The sequence below is a fragment of the Bombus vosnesenskii genome, unplaced genomic scaffold (genome assembly GCF_011952255.1).
Source record: "Bombus vosnesenskii isolate JDL3184/JDL3185 unplaced genomic scaffold, Bvos_JDL3184-5_v1.1 scf7180000013314, whole genome shotgun sequence".
NCBI classification, from domain to species: Eukaryota; Metazoa; Arthropoda; class Insecta; order Hymenoptera; family Apidae; genus Bombus; species Bombus vosnesenskii.
In genome coordinates, this window is record NW_022882960.1 from 4,961,154 (window position 1) to 4,986,164 (window position 25,011).

The 25,011-nt window shown below is 34.7% G+C and overlaps 1 long non-coding RNA gene across 1 annotated transcript; it reads left to right on the forward strand.

The window, feature by feature from the left end:
• LOC117235151 lies at positions 1-23,224 on the forward strand. Its single transcript, XR_004493632.1, has 3 exons — positions 1-135; positions 215-351; positions 22,553-23,224. It is a non-coding gene; the product is annotated as an uncharacterized LOC117235151 (long non-coding RNA).
• Positions 23,225-25,011: the final 1,787 nt, after the last annotated feature.

Below are 25,011 nucleotides of genomic sequence, written 5' to 3' on the forward strand. Positions count from 1 at the left end.
GTCGAGTGCAATTACTAATTCGTTTGAACACGGTCCGTTTATTTAAACAAAATTTTAGTTGGTGTTTGATTAAATAAACTTCTGGATCGAACTCCTTTATCTGAACGTGAACTACTATTATGTGAACGAGAAATCGTAAGTAGTAAGGGGGACCAGTAAGTTCTTATCGTATAAATTTTAGTTATACGAAGTATTTATGATTGCCTCGTGACAGGTTCGAATAAACGAAATCCACTGTATATTCGATTCAAACACGGAAGTTGGTGAAGTTAGAAACAAAAGTGCTGTAATTGCGACGAAGAACAGAATAGACGTGACATGAAGTACACCTGCGTGTCCCACGATCTAAAGGTTTGTGTATATATTTATGATCATGAAATCGAAAATTATTATACTTCGTTGTTACGAGGAAATAAAAATTTCTTCGCATCTAGTATATTACGTGCCGATTAATGATTGATTAAAACAATAATTTTGACTAAGAGCTACTACGCTTTTACCTTTCTAACCACGTAATCAGAATCATCGAAATTATTAATCGCATAAACTATTTCTTTATTTCTACTCTGATTACCACGAACAGATGTGCTACGAATAATGATCGGATTCCATCACTCCATTTTCTACCCATTTTCTAACTAACTGAATAATTGAACTAAAACGATACTTTAACATAATCTTATATTAGAAAATAAAACAAGGTCGTGTGTAAACATATTAGGCTTGTATATTTAGTAAGTAATTGTCGAGTAACATTGTATGCTTGAAATGAAATTAAGAAAATTTATAAGTTATAAAATATAAGGATATATAAGGATTAAAGTAAAGATTAAAAGACGATTTCTGGGAAATCTGCAATTATTATCATTGGCTTAGCTATTGTAGTATAACTATTTTTCTCATAAACTAGAGCTTAATACATGTAAATTAACACGGTTCTCGAACAAAAACTAATACCAAGAAAGCGTAAACATTGTTTTAGCTTATAAAAAATATAAAAGCTAGAATAATGACTATCGTCATTGACTAGTGCTATTGCAGTAAATTAGTGAATGCGTCGCGTCTATTCCGTCTTATTTTATACTAAATTGATACCGTTGGCAATAACACTAAAACAGTGAAGAAGAGTAGAACAGACTCCGAAGCACGTCTAAATTTTAGAGCTTCCGGAACGGAATTATACGTTTAAGGATCTATTCATTCCGTTCTTTGTTCGTGATTTTAGATTTTGTAAAAATGACATTTTACCCTACTATGTTTTTACTAACAATTTATTCTGTGTTCAATTCACGAAAAAATGTTGAGGTTAACAGTACCACGTTTTCTATTTTTTCAATCGAATGTCAGTATCTCACGTGAGATAGCGCTAGTTCCTTGGTCCATAGCAGAAGTGGACTTTTCTGAAATTTTTCAGAAGATGGCGCTCGCTACAAGTTTTCTCCGTAAAAGATTTCGAATATAAAAACCATACTTATATCAAATGTTAAGGAGATAATTATAAACGATCGTAAGCGCAAACGTAACTCTTTTAGTCGATCCTTTTCTGAAAATTTCGTTCTCCTTGGGAACGATTACAAACACGAGTGCTCAATTAAACGATTCTTAAATTACGTAAGGTAAATTGGTAGTGTAGTAACTGCACTTTATCCTTTAAGCATTCAATCGATTATTCTGTTACGAAAAACATAATCGAGTAGCAAAAGGAAAAAGGTTCGCGGAACGGAAATTCCTTCTGTCACGGCACGGAAATCGCGTTTCAAATCCTCAAGGTAAATCGCAAACATTACGACACGATGCGTATGTGAATCCTGAGGCGGATTCCTATCGACGATTCAAAAAAAAAAAAAAAAAAAAAGAATGCATACACGCATCTTTCTTGATTGCGATCAAGGCCTCGAAAAGTCCTCGTCGCTCGTTTCTCGGAAATTCTAATATTCCCTCCTTAAGAGTTTCTTCACTTATATATATGTATATATCGATAATAGATAAAATTGTTTCACAATCACTTTAGAATGAACCTAATTTAACGATAATACTATTTAATAGTATCAAAGGTACTCTAACTTCAAATAATAACATCTAATAATACTCAACATGAATTTGTTCGTATTAAGTAACTACTAATTTTGTATTTTTAATTTTTCAAAATTTGTATTATTAAATAAGTTACCATCTATCAATGATATCCCATTCCCTGTATCACGTTACACAGATATAATCATACTTTGATCAATATAGTAACTAACAATAGTTACTAACTAATTTAGCTGAATTTAGCTATTTTGTTGATAGAAATTTTTTAACATTAGAAATTATCTATTTCGTCGAATCTTATTATGCAACGTTATAAAAATACCGTAACAAATATTATTTTTATTTTTCATTCAAGTAATAGCCGATGTGTTACATCTGATTTTGCTTCGATAAGTAGACCCAAGCACATTAGACAGGTGTGACTTCGCACGTAGTAATTAGTGTCGCGTTAATGATGGTCGCACCTTCTCTCGTTAGAAATTCAAATGGCTTAACACGCAGATATTTCTCTAAACTCATCTTACGTAAACCGTTTAGAAAATCCTCGTTTCGATCCATTTGAATAACGCGACTCGCAATAACCGCAGGATACTCTTGACATCGTTCTAATTGGCGCCACGTGACAATACCTATGCCTTCGAAATCTGCTCTTCAACTAGCTTTAAAAATTAGCTCGAATCGATTCAACCAATCGATGTCCTTCTTCTTGTCTCTTTTTTTTTTTTTTTTTTGCTGTGACTAATTACATCATGGTCATAATACCAATTTAAACATCATGCATCGAAGCGTACGTGCCAACTGTCGAAGGCTAATTTACGTATTCGTCATTTACTCCTTTTTTTTAATAGCCTGAAACAGGAAGAGAAGACTATTTTTCTTTCCTCTTCTTCTTCTATAAAAAAATGTTTGCATATTCATAAATACAGATTGCAGGAAATATGATGAGTCACATTGTTCATCTTTTACGTGCGAGTAATTATAAAATCCATCGATTTCCATCGATTCACTCACGAGGATATAACAGCTGTATATGTAACATTTTTTTGACATTGTATTTTACATATATATACAGGGTGGTTGGTAACTGGTGGTGCAAGCGGAAAGGGGGTGATTCTACGCGAAAAAAGAAGTCGAAAATATAGAATAACAATTTTTTTTTTTTTTAATTTTTCCATCGAGACAACGATCTACTGTGAGGTCCGTTATAAGACGCGAGACGAGACGTGACAAAGTGCACGCGTACCGAGCGAAAATTCAAAGTGGATTTTCTCGAAAACAAAGCCTCAAACGAAAAATTGTTATTCTATATTTTCGACTTCTTTTTTCGCGTAGAATCACCCCCTTTCCGTTTGTACCACCAGTTACCAACCACCCTGTATATTATATTATATTCAAATTGTTTTGCCACATAAAGACAAATATTGTTAAGATGTAACTGTAACGTAATTGCAATTTACTCATGTTCATTCTTATTAAGGAAAAGATATATATATATATGTATATGTATATTTTCACTGTACTCTCTTTCCTTAATAAACATGAAAATGAGTAAATTGCGTTACATTTTCACGGTATTTGTATTCACGTGCCGAAACAATTATGAGAGCTGTGATATTCGATACTTCAGTTGGTGTATGTAGACTTTTGCTACTGATCACGTAATATAATAATAACATTTGTAACAAATGTTATTATTATATTAAAAGTATCCGCTAGGAGGCATTTCGTTCGGATAATAAAATATTTAGATAGCAGAACGTTCGGAACGTACGGACGTTTTGATATGAACTCCGCTGTAATTCCCCTGCTTCAAACTTTTTACCTATAACGTCGTTATAATTGTGAATACAAACGTGAACGACAAGTTTCTTAAACGATCGCGCGTGGTAGATGGTCCTTTAGAGACGGGAATACGCGTTACGCGCACAGTTCTTTATGCGGATAGCCGCGCATACAGGCGGCGCGTTTAAATTCAAACCGTTCAATGGTCAATAAAAGTTTATTCCTACACGCGTGGCAATGAAAATTTATCGCATGGCTGTGATATCATGCGAAACGAAACGCAGGTGCGCCGGATCGTTGCCGCGAATTCACTTGCGGTTTCTACAAAAACACAGAAACGCGTAGCCCCTTTCACGCCGGCACACCGCCGTTAAACTCTGTTCTTCGGCATTTCTTTCTTCCTTTTTTTTTTATTCTTTTTCTCTTTTAACTTAAAAACGATATTTTCACCGTTATTACATAACGATTCAATCTCGATTGTCACAATTCAGCGGTTCGTACTATTGTTGAAATATCTTGGAACGAGTCTGTATGTTGGCCGAAACGCAGAGAAAACGACGCCAGAAATAAAAGATAAGAAAGAACCTTACGTATCGTGGAAGTTTACGACCATTCGTTATTCCTGGCTTTATTCATAGCCGAATCATTTTCCAATGAACATTTTACTGTTACTGCTCGTCGTTTCTCCGGTTTCACGTATGCTGGAAATTTTGTATCCGCGTGAGCTCGCGTTACGAAAGAATTAAATTGGAAAATGGTACTTTCAATTCCTTTTCTTCGTATTTCGTAGTTTCGTGAAATTTCGCGACGTTCCTTCTCTTTTTACTTTTCGATTTATCCCTTTCTCTTTCGCCATCGTTTTTTACATTTTATTATTCGATTTTCATCGAAGGCGTATGGAAAATCGTTTGGAAGATTGACATTTTTATAAAAATGAAAATAAACGTTTTTAAATTTGCTCTGCACCAAGTTTCGTCAGGCACACTGCCGTCCATAAGTCATCAAACATTTGCCTACTCCGTGCAAACTGATTTTTACAACGTAGATACTTTTAACATTGCGTAATCTTAATATTTGAAACGTAAATACTAACTTTATTTTCTAATGTAGGCTATTTCGTAATATAAAATTTGTACTTTAATTGTAACCGTGAATAACTTAAGGATAACTAATAAAATTAATGGAAAAAGTCGTATCTGTATTTTAATAATAATCGTCTTGCTCAAGATAAGCGTATGTCCAGCGATTTATAAGACAGAAGCGTTCTCGCTATGAAAATGTAATTACATCGGACGATGATAGAATACGAATAAAAATAGTAAACACTTGTCGGAAGAATTTCCTAATATTACGATAAAATTTAGATGACAAAACTTTTGCGCAGTATCGAGATTCGTAGTGGTAAATTTACAAATAATTATCAGGTCTGAGGAAAGTAACGGAATTACAAGTTTCACTGTGAAAGTACGTCATCGTGAATAATATATTTTCACAAGGCGAAGTTTCCTCGAAAAGCAACGAACGGAAATTACGCTTTGCAAGTACACTGTTATCGTGTCCTGAGAAAAAAATGACCACTGATAAGAACACACGTGTTCGAAAGACGAAACGATCGCTCCCTCGAGTCGTATTAACTGCACACAATCGAGGAATGTCGCCTTCGAGTACAGAAGCACCTAAAATCGCGAATATATTTCAAAACTCGTGAAACACGATTCTACGTGGCTTCCGTACGCTCTAATCGTAGAATTCTTAGCGTAACGAATTAGAAATGAAACAACGAAACAAGCTCGTACCTGGTGCAAGATTAACGTTAACTTAAACAAACAAAACAAAAAAAAAAAAAAAAGAAAAAAAGACGCAGATACGTTGAAATGGAAAATATCGTGAAACTTCGAAAAAGATTAAATCGAGGATAGAAGTTGATTGAAAATTATCGAAAGGCAGATATATCAGGTCGTCCGAAAAGATTCTTTCGTTCTATAAGGAAATAGTGGATGCACAACATTTTCCGTTTTATATTGTTTTATCAAATTACGTGTGATACACTTTGTTCTATCAAGATAAGGATTACAACGTTCGACAGATTAGCTTTCATGTTTGTACGAAGATGCGTCGTTGTAAAAGACGGGTCTGTAAAAGAAAGATACTTTTCGGACAACCTAATATTTATAGAAACATAAATTTCTCGAACTTTAATTATGATTATCGTAAAGATAAGCGAAATTAATAACAGAGTACGAAAGTTTATTTTCGTATCTTTGGTTCTTATTCTTCTATCGTTATTGGAAAATTCATTTTTCTACGAGAGACTGTGTACAAGCTGAAGCTCGTTACGTCGATTCCGATATGCGTATGTACGTTTACGAGAAAGGCTTAACATGCAGTTGCATTCGATTGAATCGAAAATCAATTCCCGTGTATCGTCGTCGTTTTGTCGACGAGGCATGTCCCGATGCTCTACGATACATCCAATCGACTCTTTGCAATTTAATTACCAATAAAACTAAAAGATTAATGATTTTGATAATGGTGAATTGGTTGCGGGAAAAATGAATTAAACGATAGGTTCATCGGCAATCTGTAAAATGAATCGGTTCGTATTAGTCGAATATAAATCAATTCTCCGATATAGCTGCGCTATAAAAAATATTTAATTTCCCAATAAATAACCGAATCACGTTTCGAAATTTAATCAAGCCAAATAAAGATACAATATTATTTTAGGAATTTGTGATTTAGATTTGCGATGTGAAGCGTACATAGGCGAAATTAAATTCCAATCATTTATTAGATAATGTTAATCAATAGCCGTGTTAGTAATTATTTAATACATATTATTACGTTCCTTATCGATTGTAAGAATTATTTACGCAAAGAGCGTAAACTTAGGTCCTTAAATTCTTGTGATTAATAAAAAGGTAATTACGAAAAATCGATAAAAGTTTGTTCCAAGTAGTATGCAAAATTACTGTAATTAACGCAGGAAGACAAATTTTAAGAATCAGCCCAATACATTATTATAATCTACGTCAGATGCGATGTTCGAAAAATTTGTAAATATAATAGCGGTGTAAATAGAAATTTGTGAATTTCTTACTTTTAAAATAGAAAATTCGAAACAGATATTTGCACAGAACTAATATGGGGTAATTCCAGAACATTGTCTGGCTGAGTAAGTACATTAGTACTTAAATTATCCGACCTTATCAGGTTTACACGCCATTATCGTTGTCTGATCTTTCAATTTCTTCTTTGTCTAAACACGAGTCGTGTGTTATCCATACTGTATTTGAACAACGAAACGATATTAGTGCACAAACATAAATACAGAGTATTCTCGAGAATAGGCTGACTAAGCGTACATAACCAGAAATTAATAAAATAATCATGTTTATTTTGAAAATTATTCAATTTAAAAATGATTAAACGTTCGATTTATAATTTTCGTAGTAGATATAACAGCGTACGTATCTACGTAAAATTAACCGGATTTCCTACTGCGTAGTTGAGTTTTCCAAGAACAACATATGCTAAAAATTTCTTGAACACAAATGGAAAAAACAAGCCTTACCGTTCCGTAATGAAAAGGAGAAGAAAACGTATCGCAATTGGAAATAACTTGTAAAAGATGTTATTAAAAGTTATCCACAGATTTGTTAATATTATTATTCGTAAAATCCGTGTTTCATAATATGTTGGTAATGATGCAATAAGTATAATCTTAAAATGTCATTTCTTACGTCTCATACTTGAACAGGAAAGATAAAAAGATACGGAATTATCAGCGTGAAGTGCGTATGTGCCACATATTATTGGATTTACATTAACTATCCGATTCGTACATAATTATCAGCATCGGGCATCGAAATTTAGTAATTCTTTTTATGGTTCTAATGACTCGTACCGGTCATAAGAGGGCGATAATCGAAAACGATCGTTTATTTTTGCTCGGTAATGTCCACGTGTTGATAAATGATATCAAAATACATCTAATACTACATGTTTGCGTGCACATGTACTCGATGATTTTGATTTCTAGAACGTAAATTATCCTGTTGGGAATTATCAGAAATATACTATCAGTGTAAGAATTTTGAATTATCGTAACTCGCTTAATTACGATTTTTTAGCAGCTTCCTATTGCGAAAAATGGAATATTCTTCATTTACATTTCGATAGAATATTTTCAGAGTATTGAAAATTTGTCGACAAAAACGATTGAAAATATTCAAATGGCGTTTACAATTTTTTAATTATTTAGCACAATAAAACACGGACATTACATTTTGCTCGTAATAATTAACAATACTCGTAATAAATTTTCCAATATTGAATATCAAAGTAAAAACTTGTGGCGAGAAAATAATCTAAATCGGATTAAGTACCTAAATATTATACATGAGTACATGAATACATTAAATACATAAAAAAAAATAAAAATAAAACATACATAAACATAAAACAAAAATAAAACAAATAAATACATTAGTATATACAGAGAATCGTGAAATTTGCAAAAATGCATTACCAGCACGGAATAAGAATTGTTTCAAATACATCTGCAATTTTTTTATTACATTCAATACGACAAACAAGGTAGCCATACGTGTAAATAACTACGAAGCAATTTTAAAATGCAAACATTTTCCTGTTCAGTTTATTTATAGTTATCGTACGAATATGTAAGTCGCATGAAACTATGTGTCGAATGTCAAGCGAATTTTAGTCGCAGCTTTTAAGTACGCTTATTGTGAAGTACGATTAAGATATCACGTCGACCCAGTATGCAAATCCAAGTCACTGTACCACAAATCTTATAAGCGTACTGTTATCGTTCTTGTTAAACGCGTGACAATTCTGTGCCAAGAATAAATTAAATCGGCCGAATGGTTGTATCAATAGACTATCAGAAAATTTATCAAATGTTGTATATTTCGACACGTTAACACATTAAACGATATAATTATACGCTTTTACGCGCGTTTAATCGTGTCTTAATTTCTAATCATTTCTCTTAACCGATCGAGTAATTCAACGAATAAATCAAAACATATTGATATAACTCGTCAGTATGTTATTAAATGAAACTTAATCTCAAAACGAACTTCGTTGATATTTTAAATAAAATCAGCAGTATCTGGCTATAAAAGTCGTTCGGTAGAATAATTATCTTCGAATTGGCAATTTATTATGATATTTACGATTTTCATAGTACCAAAAGATATTAAAGCCAACATTTAATTATTGTAATGAATAAACATTACATTTAAATAGAATAAATATTTCAAATAAATCAAACATTTCACGGTAGCATAAAGAAATTATAATCTGTTTGAATCTATTTCTTTTTTTTTTTACTCAAGTAAGATTTTAATTAGAAATATAAAATTACTATAATGTTAGAGGCGAACAGGTGTTTTAACTTAGGGGAAGTAACAGTTATAAAAATGGTTTCAAGTACGGTTATTTCCATTGTGAAAAATAATTCTCAAGCTAACAATTGTGCGATTAGGTTTTTTTTTTTCATTAAATAATTTTCACGTCGTAATTGCGTCAAATAGAAGAGAGACCGCTTCTTTTATGCTGAACGTTAGCTTTGCTCTTATTTCGGAGCTCAGCTTTTCCTATCGCAGTTAGAAATACGAGTGCTTCCTTCCTGTTTGTCTAAAAACTTTCCTGCCAACGTGATAAAAATTTCAATCGCTTATTCGTTATTTATTCGTTATTATATCGTTATTTGAACTTTATTCAGAGAGTTTAAGTTAAATTCGGAACAAAATTATCGATCGTAATGGCTTAGTGATAAACGATAATATAAATCGCACGTTAATCGACGATCGATTTTCAAATAGAAGAAATTTCTTCCATTTTGCTTTTAATCGTCGATGAACAAATTTTTGAAACTTCTTCGTGCACAATCTTTATCACTGTTAAGCTAGATGAACATAAAATATTGTCAAAAGTTCCTTCGATTCTTTCAACTTACAGTACACGAATTTTGTCATTACGTGGTATCGACAAAATCCACAATCACTTAGTTGCCAACACAATAGCTTGTCTATATCTGTTCTTAAGTTCAGTCAACTGACATTTCCCACAATATCTCTCTGCAAGAATTATTAGACACTAGCGGATTATAATTGGAATTATTTTTTCTTCTATCAAACGACCGTATAAATTGCTTAAAATTCGCTTGTCGAAAGTACCCTGTAATCCACTTAAATTGTCTACAAAATTATTCGTCTCTTAAATAATTCTAATTAAGCCCGTTCTCAAAATAGTTGCCAAATAAAATCCTATTAAAAGTAAGCGCTCTGTAAGCTACTTAAATCGCTCGTCGTATAATTTTACTCGATTCAGAAATTCTTGAAATATCTTTCGAATAAAATATTGTACAAAATACCTTTTAACGCTTACCTTCTTCCGATATATATTTTTCACCAATTTTCATCTTTAGTCAAATAACATTTGATAATAATATATGATAATATTGTTTATGCGTGTTACAAACAATGAAATATTATTTTTCAAATAGTATTCGCTCTAACGTAAACTGTTCGCTATTTTATTGACCTATCGTCGAAACGTCTAAATTTCGAAACATAGTAACTACGTCGACGTTATTAGGTATTTAAAATTAAAATGCAACAATAATTAAGATAAAATTGAATCAGCACGTCGTACGCGTCACTAGCAGAAAGCGATAACTTGCCTGAAGCTCTAGCAAAATCGTTGGCTCGTTCGATAATTCTGATCAGTCTGAAAATTCCAAAAATAATTAAAAACGTTCAAACAACAAAATAAAAGAGACTTCAAACAACGTAATACATTTTCTAAAATCCCATTCGACGTTCGTACTTACTTAGCAGGTATAATAAATGTAAGGACGCGTAATTTGCATAACGACCTCACCTAAAGTCACGGTCGTCTCGTGCAGCAAATCTTATAAATATCATGTGCAAAAGGTCAGACATCGGTAGAGTCGTGAACAATCGTGTTGCATTGGTCGACAATGCCGCGTACAATCGGTGTAAAGGTAGAAAGTGAAGGCATTCATTGGTCACAATCTGCTCCCCGAATCATTATACCTGGATAAACCGCTTACATCATAATCAGCATCTCATTATACCTTCCCTATTACTCATTTCGCTTCTTGAGTTTTCGTCGTGCATATTCATGAACGACCTTTTATGACTGTCACCCGCGTGTTTTGCTTCCTCTTTCGTCCCAAGGTTCGAAAACCAACGCGCTACCATGTCGGCCAGGTTTCTTCATTTCCACGCGTTTACCATCTTAGAAATGATAAATTATAACAGTTTTATATTAGAGATTGATTGTTTGTAACTTTGGAATTTCACTTGCTTGCAAGAGGCAAATTATGATTCATTACGGTCTCTCACTTTGATCTGAAAATCAAAGACTAATAATTACGATGTAGATCGCTCGCTATCAGTGTAATGATATAGCAATATGTAAAATGTAAGTAATGATATACAGCTACATATGAGCATAATAAAATATGATTTAGGAAATATGGATGTATGATCTATGTCGCACGAAATTATAGACGCTTAATAACGCAATTGAGATATTATTATGGGGAAAAATGGAGAAACTTGAGGCGTAATTTTTAAATCATAGCGTTTCCTTAAACATCTGGCAAATAACAAATTCGATGCTCGTAAAGATCTGTGATCTAGCAAAGTGAGGGAAATATTTAAAAGTACTCGCTGTACTATATAATTTAATTACGTAGAATGAATTTTGAGCGGAATAGAGTGGAAAAGTTTCGAAGGTCAAGATTTTCAAGTCAACAACTAGCGTGCGTCTACAAATAGCACTGAAATTACAATTGCAAATTGACGTTATTATATTATTACGTTTGCAAAATTATATACTGTACTTGAGTTGCGTTTACAATTTACGAAATGTTTGCAAAAGGACTGTTGCATACGTTTTCGAAAATGATAAATTTCTCTGTACGAAGAGATAAAAAAATTTAATATGCTCAGAAAACATTGAGTTTTATCTGTATAAATAAATACGATGATCTACGATGCGGATTCAAAAGCGAAACATAAAATCAAATTGTCGTAACTCAAAAACAAACGTTTATCCCATTTATAAGCTCGTGTCATCAGACATCGTAACAAACTGTTCATCGATTCGCAGACAGAAATTAACGTCTATTTACAAGGTTTACTGCGACTCGTTTTCATTCGATTTTAATTATCCGACATAAATAATTTTTAAGGCTCGATCCGCTAACTACCAGGAGGCGAACAAAAAGTGCTTTACCGCTTCATCGAAGTACTATCTTTATCACGATCTTAAAATTCGTTCCTTTCTCGACACTTCCATCGTACGTAATAATTCCTAATAAGCTATTAATTATAGGCTCGATGACTCGACAAATCTTCTCCGTATCGTATAATCACGATCATCCTCCAACTCTTGCTCATCTATCGATAAAAAGGAAACTAATTATTTATTTTTCATCTATAAATACACACGATGTTCGCTAATTAACGCTAATAACACTGTGTAGTAATGTAAAGAGAGAATTATAGCTACCAGTTGATCACTGCTATGGTCTTCGAATTTTTATGTCCTCGCGTTCAACGAGTAAGAAGACATTCGATAACTTAAAAAAAAAACTTTAGCATGACGTTGAAAAGAAATACATATATATTAAGTATTACGTTAATTATTATATCAAATATACATATACATATCAATTATACATATATGTCAATGATTCTTTCATATTCTCCTCAAACGTAAATAATTTTATAACGCTAGAGAAATAGTTGGTAAAGTCGTAAACAGCGTAAAACTCATAATAGAAATCGTAATATTCGTAGCCTCGTTATCACGCAAAAGTCGCGATAAATGTTTAAAAGGTCTGTTTGTCGCATTTCGAAATAGCAAGCCTTTATCCTCTTCTGTGTTTTTCACAAATGTTTTTCTACCACTTAGAAAAAGTACGCTGACGATTAACAGCGTGAACGATAATAAGCACCTTATGTATTTATAATCTCTATAACGATTAATGCACTTCTTACAATCGCATAATTAAAGCCTATAAACAATTTTCGTAATAAATTCGCGTTAACGAACTCTCATTCCGGTTCTTACCGGTGAGGCGGAGTAAAACATGCCCTAGCCGCGCTCGTAAACCATGCTCTTGTACCATGATCGGTATGGGAAAGTACGAGTGTATACGGACAAATCACATTTTCAAGAATCCTTGCCAGCTCGAGTTACAGGCGCGGGCAGTTTGCATGAAAATTTAACGCTCGAAAGCGTTGAAATGTCGTCGGAAAACGCGGGTACCGCGATCGTAAGACAGAAAATCGACGCCGATAGACGGGCTAGGCTTGGCTTGGAACAGCGGCGAGCGCCGCTCTGAATCGCAATTACAGCAAATGCAAATTACCGTGCGGCTCATGGCCTGACATGAACTGGTTCAACGTGTCATTATTGTTTATTAACGCGAACGCTCGCCGTTTTTATCGCCAACGAGATGCAACGTCGTATTAAGAATAACAGCGAGGCCATATAAGTACGTCCACTCGAACAATAATCCCACGCTCCAGACTATAACGGTTTCCGTGCAGCCGATAACTAGAAAATTCATTTGCAACTTTTAACGTGGAACGACGAATAGAACGACACCTGTGAGGATGCCACGTGTTGGCGAAATTCGAACTGAAAATGTACACGGGTTGCTTCTGTTTCTGTGTTCATAAGCGTCTCACGGCGATGTTTCTGCGATGGGATTGGAATTCTTGACGATGGGGCTTGGGACGGAGTTTGTGATTTTTCTTCCTTTTTTTCTTTTTTTTTTTTTTTTTTTTAGGGGTATTTTAAGTTCTATGTTAACGAGTTCGAAATTTGGACAATATTTTTAGAAATCTTTGAATTAATTGTCATATGTCAGTGGAATGTAAAGCGGCTGATAGATTTAAGTTTCGTTAAACTTTTTCTTGGACTACTTTCACGATCGCTTTCTCAAAGTGATTGTGAAAATAGTCTGATATAGTCTTCAAACCTCGGGAAATTAGCTTTAAATTATGTATATTACTTTCTAAGTCAGTCGGTAAAAGCGAATCCACTGACAAAGATTCTGTCGAGACTTTAATATTCCGTTTCGCTTTCTAAGATTCTGACTGCTTAAGAGATTTCAACAGATCGATAAGTCACAGAGTAATACTCAATCAATAGTATCAATAGATACTGTACAACGTGTTACATCGGTATGTGTATATGTTATTCAGTAACCACCTGTTTCATCGGAAAGTCATCAAGAGAAGAAAGATAACCGAATAGTTGAAATTCGGACCGAAAGTGTTAAAAGATTTAAAAAATATTTTCATTTGGAAGAAGGTCGTAAAAAGTAGCGTAGAGGACTTAGATTACGTCCGATTTATTCGAATTACCGATCCTTCTCATTTAGAAATGAATTTTTTTTCAAACAATTTCTATTTGAACCTCACAGAAGCCAAGTTAGTTGATTTTATCGAGGTTAATCGCGTGTTAACGTTAACCCAGATGTGTCTATCATGCTTAATTTACTTGTAATTTTATTTTGCGATTTCTCAACACTATTCGCTGTCCAACATCATTCTAGAAAGATAGCCATCTTTTAAGAAACAAGCTAATACAGAATTTAATCAGTAAATTGGTAGATTTTCAGCTTACACGAAAGAAAAACTACGTTACTTCAAAAATACCAAATAAATTTGAACATGTCTGAATTAATCGTGTATCCTTATACGAAAGTTAAGAGATGTTCAGAAAATTAAATTAATTAATTTCCAAGTGACTTATTTATTTTCTATCAAAAAATTACTTCTCCCACGCTATATTAAAGAAGAACAACGTTAACGATTGATAGGGACGTTTGTATGTTCATAATAAGAACATAATTCAACGAGTTAAGAACGAATTTCACCGATTTCTCACGCTAGCACCGTAACTATTTCACAGTCTCCGAAGTTTCCCTTCTGCTGGGAATGGCGCTCGTGCAATCGGACCGAAAGAAACGCGAGACTGAAAGTCAACAACAGCTTGTAATCGCGCGAATTAACGCGCGTGAGTGCCGGCTGAATGCGACACGCGAGTGTCTATTCTTAAGAACTCCCATTGATATGCAAACTCAGCTACGGCGTGGCGCGCGCTAGATAAGCCTTATCAGCGCGGCCTACCTACTTACACGCGTAGGAGCTGCTGGTTCATGTATTCGTGGCGATTCAAACAACTTCGTAAAGCTTCGATTACGTTAATTAAGTATCATAATTTACGATCATTTTCTCTGTTCTCGTCGTAGTAACGACCCTGTTGTCCTCTATGTCGATGATCCTTCGTACGAACCTTATTAATAGACTGCGGAATTTTATGCATTTATACGTAGGAAATTTGAAAGTGCAAAATTCCACGGAATGCGCATAATATGAAAAAATAAATAAGATATACAAAATATGAAGTGTCCATGAAATATCCTTCTCTGTGACGCGATGGGTAAAACTTGCCGTGAATTTTCCCGAAGTTCTTTTTAATTATATGTTCAAAGATATGAATTCGCATAGAAATACGCGGTATACTTATTGGCAAGTCGTTAGTAAACTATGAGCTTATTGTCTTTCTCGTTTCGTAGAAACTTTTATATTGCTGTTTGAAAAACTCTCTGTTCTCTATTATCTTTGTTGGTTTGGGATTTTGGAATGGCTTTCATCAGGTTATTATCAGATACTAGTTATCATGATGTACTTCAAGTATTATTTGGGATTAATCGAATAAATCAGTGTTTTTTTCTTTTGTTGGTTACTGTAACAAAGAATTAAACGAATCAGAATATGTTTTCCTTATTATAATTATGTGAAAATCTTTCTTTGTGCTCATAACTCGCGATAATTACACGTAGACATTCTGAGGCAGTCCTCAGACTTGCTTTTTAATATGTTGAATACCGCAAGAGAATCGAAAAAAAGAAAACCGAAAGAAAAGAATGTTGGATGTCGCATTTAAATATATGTCACGTTCCAAACCGTATTATAGTGTAATATATGTACGTTAATTATTATGATTTATTTCCTTTCATATGTTTCATACTACATGGTTTACGATAGCCAATAAAAATAAAATTTATGGTAGGAATAAAGATATCGGTTCTAATGAAACGTGTGTACAAACAAAGTTTTCAGGAAGGACCAAGAAGAATATTATTCGTACTATCTTGAGCTTTCCGCGACGAACAAAGTCTACGCAGTAAAAGTGATGACATATGCCAAACATCACGTGCTGTGTTTGCTTTTATATTAACTTGTAAATAAAATTTACTATTTTTCTATAATGTTCAAGAGAGATACCAGAAAGGATCACGAAGTGTCAGAAGCTATTAAAACAAAAATGAAATATTCTTTATTTCGTGAGAACGCTTCCTTCCCATTTGTAATTGTAGAGAGATAGTACTATGGAAAAGTAATGATAGTGCTGCATTCTTAACGCGCATTCATCCGAAGAAAGTTGCGCATATTTTTGTTATCTATTGTTAGATAACCAACCTTTTACCATAACCGAATCAGCAAGCTGTCCTAACTACTTTCGAAAACGTGTTACTCGTCGCTCCATTAATTATCCTCTCAAACATCAAATTCCCATCCTCGATTAATCGATTACACATTCCAAATATTCGTCTCTCACTAAAGGTACGTATGTTCACGCGAGTTACGGAATAAAGAGGGATGTTTTATTTTGACTTTTATTAATATTTAACGCGCTTTTAAAGAATTCATACCGTATCATTGATAACGCGGCAATTAGGAATTTATTCCATCCGACATATTCTAATAAGTACACTGCTTTGAATATTTTATATACGTATTTGTGTATTACGCGCATTCTATAGATTTCTGCACTTTTAAACTTCCCTAAGACGCATAAACATCCGCGATGTAAGTATCAAAATAACCTGTTTCCCAGCCGGATCTCGACACGTGAATACCGGTAATCCAGAAAATAGAGAACGTGTTAATTTACCCAGGAGAATTCGCTAAACACGTGGAATTTCTCCGTCGACTGTAATGTTTCACGCGCCAGTTGCCAAAGAGGAACGGAAATAGGGAACATAATCAGCGATTAGTAATTACTTTAACGGCACTTTCTCGTCCGGTTGTCCTCTCTCGTTCCGCAAGAGACAACACAGGTTCCTCGTCCAGAAGCAGCTTCACGTTCCGTCAGACTGGAAATGCGAGGCTGTTGGCGAACGAAGGAAAGATACAAAATCGACGAAGGAGAAAACGAGATACGTGGAAACGAGGTGACGTAAAATCAAACATCGAGCCAAGCCACGGGGTTCGTAGCGTTCCGGCTCGTAAAGTAGCGGAAGAAACAGGGAATTCGTTTGATTTCTTCGTGCGGCAAAAAGAGCGGGAGTGCGTTGCACGTGCACCATCGCAAGTGGAAATTTAGAAAAATTGTTACTAATCGTTGCAAACAGCGGAACTTATAGATATTTATGGGAAACTTAACCCGTTGGGCGGTGAAGGCTCAACTCGGTTTCCCAATCTTTAAGTAAGTTTCTTTATTTAGAAATTCTGTAGTTTTTAAAATTATTCTTTCGTTCCAGTGGAAAGTAACTTGTATCATATTTTCATGCGCAAGCTAATCTGATTCTACGTGATTCGACTTTGTTAGTTATTTGTGAATCTCTTTGACGTAATAATTCCTTTGTTTAGGAATCCCTTATTTTTTATGCATTTTCTATTTCTGTTATCAAACGATGTTACAACGCAGAGACCAAAAGTAACTTGGTCGAAATTTATTTGTTTTTGTCTATTATGTGATTATGTTGCTGGTTAATAGATCTCAAAAAATGTATAGGATATACATAATTGCAAAAATATTAAGTTAGTCGAAAGTTCTGTCGTTTTCGATCTTTTAATGGAAGGAAATCGATTGTTTTGCCTGGGATTTCTATTAATTTAATCTTCAATATAGTTACGACTATTGTCGGCTTATCTGGAAATTTATTTATTCCATTGATATTGAAAATGTTTCATTTCCCTTATTAATTAATTTTGTAATTAATTAAATTTTCTTATTAAATTTCATCGTTGTTCCTCCAGAGCCTCTACAGCCTGATTCCCAGTACTGAAAACTTTTTCTTTCCCAAGAGTTTTATAAATATTCAACAAACAGCCAATCTACTTAAAAATGTCTGTGAAAGTTGCTTTCGTTAGAAATTCTTTCTCCTTGATATTCCTATAAAATAAGACGACTAATTTTCTCATAGAACTATTTATTGAGCTTTTCAACAATTTTTAATATCACTTTTTATATCACTTACATCTCATACGTTTCAACTATCTCTGATTTCCCTGATATCTCCGATTGATGAGAGTTATCATTGTAGAAAATTGTATATATTGTGTATAATTGTACAAAATCTGGCCTTTCAGAACTTTCAGAAAAATACACGGTACATCTAGTCGTTATAATATTTAGCGAGTTATATAAATCATTATTTTTATATAATAATACGAAATTGCATAAACATCCACGGTTTAATTTATCGTGTCTCACAGCGGGATTGTGTAACGAAGAACACGAACGAGTGGTTAAACTTCAAAAGAGAAGCAACCAAAAAAATAAAGAGAAGAAGGAACTTGAACGTGAACTTCTGGCGAGGATTTATTTATCGTTCGAACAGCGACGTTCGATCTGAAATATATGAAATTTAATATCCTTAACCTGCGTGCAGGTAGCACCGATATTACGTGTTGCAATAGATCGGTATCATCTGTTAACAAGTTGAATCACCGGCGAGAAAATAAATCTCGAGGTCTTGATTTATTCTTGTTCTTTTTTTCATTGTAAAGGATTTGTTTCTGGTTATCGACGAAGGTATGTAATTGATAAATTGGCTTTTCAGTCGGGTCGCTCGATGTATCGTTGCGCTCACGAATGAAGCTCGTTTCTTTGTCGCTTCGATACACTTTATTCAACTAGAAAATGATAGTATCGGCGATTAAACTCGGAATAACACCGGATGTTTTCAAGATAACGCGCCTCGAACATGTGGAACAACTAATGGCTTGAAAACAAGTCGTTCAACAATAGGGTTTTTTAAAGCTGATATCGATGTTCGATTGCATTCAATGACGTTTTAAATACCAAACATTATTTCGTGCTAATTCATTGGATTGAAAATAAACTGATTTACATTTTCTTTTGTCGTATCGTATGCAAAAGGATTGTGTTTTAAATCTTATGAAATCTTTTATCAATTTACGACATGCTCTTGTTTAAAATTATATTTTATTATAGTAAAATATTAATGATTATGTTTCAATGAAATATAAATAACAAGTAACACAGTAATATAAATATCGAAATTGAAGCAAAAGTATTAAATCTAGATGTAAATACGTTTCTTTATGTGTATATATATAAACATTAAATCGATCGCCTGTTTGAAATTTTTTTAATTGATTTTACGTACCTTGCAAGGACTTTGACATAATTTAAGTAAATGAAGTCTGCTATTATACTTCTTTTTTCTCTCCATTTTAATTTAATGCTTATTCGTAATCGAAATAAGTTTATCCCGTTCTTTATGTAACAAGTATGTTACTCCATCGCTCGAAGAACGAGTACCCGCAAAGTACTCAAAATTATTGTAATTTCTTGATCACCTTACAATCTCGGAGCATCGTTCGACTACTTCATTTATAAGAAAACTATAGAGTCGGTGATCCGCAAAAATAACATGTATCTAAATTATAGTAATCTTTAGTCCATTTTCATTAAAAAAAAAAAAAAAAAGAGAAACAAAATAATCGTAGCAAAGAGTAACGAGCGAAAAACCTTCGAAAAAAGAAATATAATTTTCAACACAAATTGCTTTTAAAAATTATTATATCCTTGCCTCGGTATCGCGTACAACCACAATACATATTCATTAAAATTGCAGTATCGATAATTTCCAAGAATGAGGATAGCTTAAAATATGTATTTCTAAAGTAAATTACTTATAAGAATCATTATACTTTAACTGCAGTTCTTCTATATGCTCCTGATAAACCTTCACTTCTCTACCTATCTTCTACAATTGAATATTGCTCGCTCTTTTCTCCAAAATCTCTCTACCAAAATTTGTCAAATACAGCAACTCTTATGCATTAATATTCGGATTCCGCAGTGTTTGAGAGAATATTGCTTCATACGTTTGTTTCTAATAGCGTTATTGAATTGATCGTTTCTTTAACAAATTACAACACTTATTGTAATTAATAGAGACATAAAGTTTATTTACTTAATGCACGTAGATTTCGCAGAATACACGATAAACTAAATAAAGGCAGAATTTAAAATTGCGAAAATATCCGAACAAGCAAGATACATTGACACTATATAAAATATACGCATGTACAATTTATATATTTGAGATATATAAAATTAACATAGAGATTTAACTTATCCATTATCCGATTATTTCTGCGATGCTGTTTACTATGTGCGTTAAATCAAATTTATCTTTCAACTAACTACGATGATACAACAATTAATTCAATAATATACTGTAATAAACAAATATATTACAAACCAGTAACCTCTCAAACAGCGTGAAATCCCAACATTGATACAAATCATTGATTTGACGAAATAAAAAAATTCTGAAGCTACAATCCGGCAATCTCAAAATCACTCTATCAGAGCCAAAGGTATTCTATTGGCTACCTAAACGAATCTACAACCCTTCCAAACACCGTGACGAAACAGCAATCAAATCGCCGCTGAAACAGGCGTAAAAATCCGGAGAAATAAACAAACGATGCTGGAAGAAAAAAAGGGAAAAATGTTAATATAATCCAATGAAATCGGATGCATGACCTTTTCGGTGTGGGCTCCGTGGGAGATAAGGACACGAAGAATGCACTCGGCCGATTTGTGTCTCGGGGCCGATGGCGGAAGGGGAGCTGAGTCCTGGTAGGTGCGGCCCTGACTGTCGGCTCTCTCAGCGAGCGAGTGCAGGTGCGCGGCCGCCAGTCTGTCGCCAGGGCCCCCACCAGATCTCCGTGGACCCTTCTTCGGTCCCACTGCTCTCCTTGCCCCTGCTGGAGGACCCAGAGATCGCGGACCCTTCCGACTGCCCCCCCCCCCCGTCGCTGCTCTCCAGCCGAGGGAAGAACGAACGGGGACCCTGCGGCACCTTCTCTCTCGCTTTTTTACAAGTCAGGCCCCGTTCGCCTCTCGTCTCTCTGTCCGTTGTTCGTCCGCGTTCGCAACAGGTAGTGCGTACACGAGGGCCGCCTGTGAAACGAAACCGCTCACGCCTACCGCGCGCCTCGCGGATTTGCTTTTTTTAATGAAAATTCGGACTTGGCTAACCGCTAACGCGTTCTCTCCGCCTCTGTAACCGGTAACCCTTGCATCTCGCTAAAGACGGAATGTCGATGTGCCTGATCACTAAGATGGTGTTTAGATCGCGGAGTTGGCGCCTGGTAATAGCTTCAGGTGGATTCTCGAGCTTGATGGATTTATGAGGGAAAGTTGGGTCGACCCCGCATTTTTGGAGAACAGGAATGATAAGATGCAGTTGAGATGTTACCTTTTTTTCTTTTTTTTTTTTTTTTTTTTTTTGAGGATGATGCAAATATAAGGTGTAATGTATAGGATAGGTTGTTGGATATTAATCGACGAATATTCATGTTGGATACATTTGGAAGGAAACGCGTGACATTTCGTGCACCGTGTTTCTTTCACTTTTCGTGCTAGGCTACTGGGATTTCGTAAGCTGTTTGGGTATATTTAATAAGGATATGATGCGTGATGTTTTAAGCAATTTGGCGGGGGAAGTGTTACTGCTGGCAATGGCTGCTGTTTGTTAGAATTGTTGGGCAATTCTTGTTTCGATGAAATCAAAGCCTTCCATGTCATTGATGTATTATGTAGCTCTTATATGTGAAAATATTCAGCGGTAATACTTGTCAATGGAATTAATGTTAATCGTCGTGAGATTCCAATTGGCTCTTTGACATCCTACAATTTATATCGTTTCATAAAGGCACTTTAAATATGAATCAAGTATATAATCGATTGTCGACATTCTTTCGATGTCTACGATGATAATTACAATCCCATACAGGAAGGTTATGATAGATTCATTTTTATTGACTGTTAATTTTTATATTACTCGATAGCTAGATAGTATCTATTCAAATCGAAGAATCTTTTAATACGCGACAAGTAATAAATCCAGAAAGTCTTTTAACAAACCAACGACATAATTCGTTCTATGACTATTAATATTTTCGAAACCTTTAGAAGAATGAAAATATCATGTACGTATATGATTTAAAAATCAGTAAAAAGAAGTTACGGAATTCAGATTAATTTTGGATTGATGTAGAATTCATCAACAACGATCATTACTAATTAATACAGGATCAAACGGTATGGTATTAATTATGATGGAGTCATTATTAACACAAAATGAAAATCGATGTCTATTCGATTTCAAACTTATTCCTCTGTAAAATAAGAAAAATACGACCTGTGTGGTTTTTAATTGCGTCTTAGCAAATATCTTTCGCTATTCGGCGCATTTTTCCCAATTCTTTCCATCGATAGACGCGATAACGCATAATATATACGTTCAACCTTAGGATATCTCTACATCAGATATTAGAGCGAACGAGTAACTTTGTAGGCATGTCGTTATCAACAGGTAGCGGGACTACAGTCTATAGCAAAATAATAAGACTTCCAACAGGTGGTAGAGGCTTGGTTAAAACTGCGACTAAACCGAATAGATTAATGGCGCGACGGTTCGCGCGCTGACGACGATAAATCGAGGAGGACTCGTAAAGGTAAAACGTTGGAAGACGTTGGGTGGCCATGTGGCAAGGTAAGAGCCAGGACACATCTGAACTCGTCATGACCTGTGCGTGAGCTGAAGAAAAGGAACTGAAAGAAAATACTGGATTCTCCTACGCTTGAAAGCGGACCGAGTTTCGGCCATTTGAAATTCCTCGGTGGCTTAAGCCGCTACCTTATATTACCTGGCGCTCGTTCGAAGCCAGATTTCTGGATAAGGAAAACAAAACACACCGCTGTTTTGATGTTCACAGACACTGATGCTACGAAATATTCGCGCGGAATATTCCAAAGGCGAGAGATGATTCATATTGTTTAAAAAAAACATAAAGACTAATTTTATTATATTTAATTTTGACTGAAGCGATAAAACGACTGCTCGATAACAGTTTTAAGCAATATTTACGATTAATATCTTCGCTTGTAATTATCGAACCAAGCGCGTGGATTATAATTCAAAGAAGTGTGAATCACAAATGGAAAGATATCAAAAGTGGATAAAAATTATTTTCATGTTCCGTATCTAGAGCAAATACTTTTTTTTTATTTAGTTGTTTACATTCACAATTTGTCCGATTTGAACATTTGGTAGAATTTTTTGGCAGAGCAAATACTTAGCATACACTTTTTTGCGCGGAATGTTAAAAAAAAGGATTTAAGACTTTAAAAGTCTTCGGTACTCGTAAAATATTGACACGAAACAATAAATATATCAATCAATGAGGAATACAGCAGAATTATTAAAGAACACGTTTATAATTTATCATTTACAATTTATAATGTAAACATTATATGCAAATAGGAGTAAGACACATTTCAAACCTTCTATAAACAGGAAATAAAATGTTATTTATGTCGTAATTTCTCATTAATATCGGTGATGACTTTTTCATTACAACATTTTCCTTGACATTTCCTTAATCAGTTTACATATTTCCCGATCAATTTTTTTATTCGTATTTATAGCACGTTACGCGATAATGGTTGAATCATTCGCAAAGTTACATTTTATCTCGAAGGGATTGATGTTGGGGTTCTTCATCCGAAGAAAAATTTTTTACTCTTATACACAACATCCTGTATATAAATATACACGCGTAAACGTATGATTACTTAACACTAACCTAAATAATATACCACAAAGATCATAAGATAAAATAATAAAAGGTTCAGCGTTGCAAGTTTATTATTAAATATAATTAAAAACCATGAACCAACTGTTCAGCGTTTAAAAAGATTTCAGTATACACATTATCTAAGACGATTATCATAACGGTACGCACAATTTCTAAATCGCTCCTAGCAATTTCACACACAAAAGTTACGATACTTCAAACTTCCTCAAACATCGGTCTATCAATCAGAAAGAAAAAAGAAATCTTTGATACATCCTCGATAACCTGTATTAAATTCTAACCATCCAATCTTAACTAAACCCTACATCCTCCTAAACAAAATTCAATCAGCCTTTTAAAATTCAACACCTGTACGAGCTTGACCATCATTACGGTTCCATCGAATTTTCCCGCGAAACCGTAAAGCCCTGATTATTTCCAGTAACGTGTCTTCTTATGATGCTACAGTATCCCGTTCCTCCCGTATCGAATCGATAATTTTTGCGTCGTTTTTTTCCTCTCCACTTGAAGTCACTTGGAGCAGACCTCGCTTCCACACGTGAAACAGGGTGTCCTTCGAGAACGCAACAAGAGCGCCACGCGATGAAAATCACGGACCGCGAGCTTGGTTCCCTTTTTTCCATCGGTTCTGGCACACGGGAAACCGGCAGGTGTCAGTCGTCGACACTTTTTGCGCCGGTCCAGCTGTCAACGATCATTTTCTCTCCTGGGCGAATTTTCCGGCTCGGGTGTGCGCCACTGATATACAATACTATACAACGGGGTGAAACGCGATTGTCTGAGAAGATGACACGCAAAGAGGACGTGACTGAACGTCCACTTTTACAGCCGGTTGCTCATTTCGGTCGGTGAAACGGGTCGTCCTTCGAGGAGGTCGGACTGGCCAGAGCAGAGAAGAAAAAAACGGCTCGTTGCCTTATGCAGTGTCAGAAACAATGGGGGTATCTATGGCGTGACGAAAAGATATCGGTTGATCTTCGCCAACCGTACATAATGACATTGTCATGCAAAAATAAACGAGCCGAGAAAAGTCCGATGAAAACGAAACGGACTATCCGTCGTTTATGGCAGTCCATGGACAATGATGTTTACAATGCGATACTATCGAATGTCCCAGCTGGGTGACAGCACTCGAGAATTTTCTGTTACCTGGCCTGCTCATTCATCGAATTGT